At 36.8% G+C, this 856-nt stretch overlaps 1 protein-coding gene across 1 annotated transcript in view; it reads right to left on the minus strand.

Annotated features, from left to right (window-relative positions):
- Positions 1–856, minus strand: part of Nell2 (neural EGFL like 2) — a 410,830-nt gene that overhangs the window by 390,947 nt on the left and 19,027 nt on the right. The window lies entirely within an intron of this gene.

An 856-nucleotide genomic window follows, 5' to 3' on the forward strand; every position in this document is an offset into this window, starting at 1 on the left:
GAGGCATTACAATTCCTGACTTGAAATTAAACTACAAGGCTACTGTGATAAAATCAGCATGGTACTGGCAACAAAATAGACCTGAGGATCAATGGAGTAGACTAGAAGACACAGAAGTCTCTACGAATACACTCAGCCACCTTATCTTTGACAAACGGGCCAAACATACTCACTGGAAGAAAGACAGACTCTTTAACAAATGGTGCCAGAAAAACTGGCTCTCTACATACTGAAAACTAAAACTTGACCCAGATCTATCACCATGCACTAACTGAAGTCAAAATGGACTAAAGATCTAAACATTAAAACAGAAACACTTGGGGCAAGAGAGATGGCTCAGTGGAATAAATGCTTCTCTTTCAAGTGCAAGGGCCTGAGTTCAATCCTCAGTTCTGCCAAAAATAAAAAGAATAATAAATAAATAAATAAGAAACACTAAATCTCCTGGAAGAGAAAGTAGGAGGAACTCTTGAAGACATAGGGGTAGGCAAAGAGTTCATGAACAAAGATTAAATCGCATGGGTAACACTTAAAAGAATCAAGAACTGGGACCTCTTCTTAGTGAGAAGTTTGTGCATGTCAAAGGAAATTACCAACAAAGTAAAAAGACAACAAATTTGGAAATATCTTGACATATAAGCACTCAGACAATGGTCTGCTCTGTAGGATTTATAAAGAACTAAAAATCATTAGGGTCCCAAAATTTAAAGACCCAATCCAGAAATGGGCATCTGAGATGAACACACACTTCTAAGAGGATAAAATTGAAGCGAAGAAATATATGAAAAAATGCTCCACATCACTAGCCAATCATGAAATGCAAATTAAAACAATACTGAGATATCATATCACCCCA

This window comes from Octodon degus, unplaced genomic scaffold (genome assembly GCF_000260255.1).
Source record: "Octodon degus isolate 3935 unplaced genomic scaffold, OctDeg1.0 scaffold00100, whole genome shotgun sequence".
NCBI classification, from domain to species: domain Eukaryota; kingdom Metazoa; phylum Chordata; class Mammalia; order Rodentia; family Octodontidae; genus Octodon; species Octodon degus.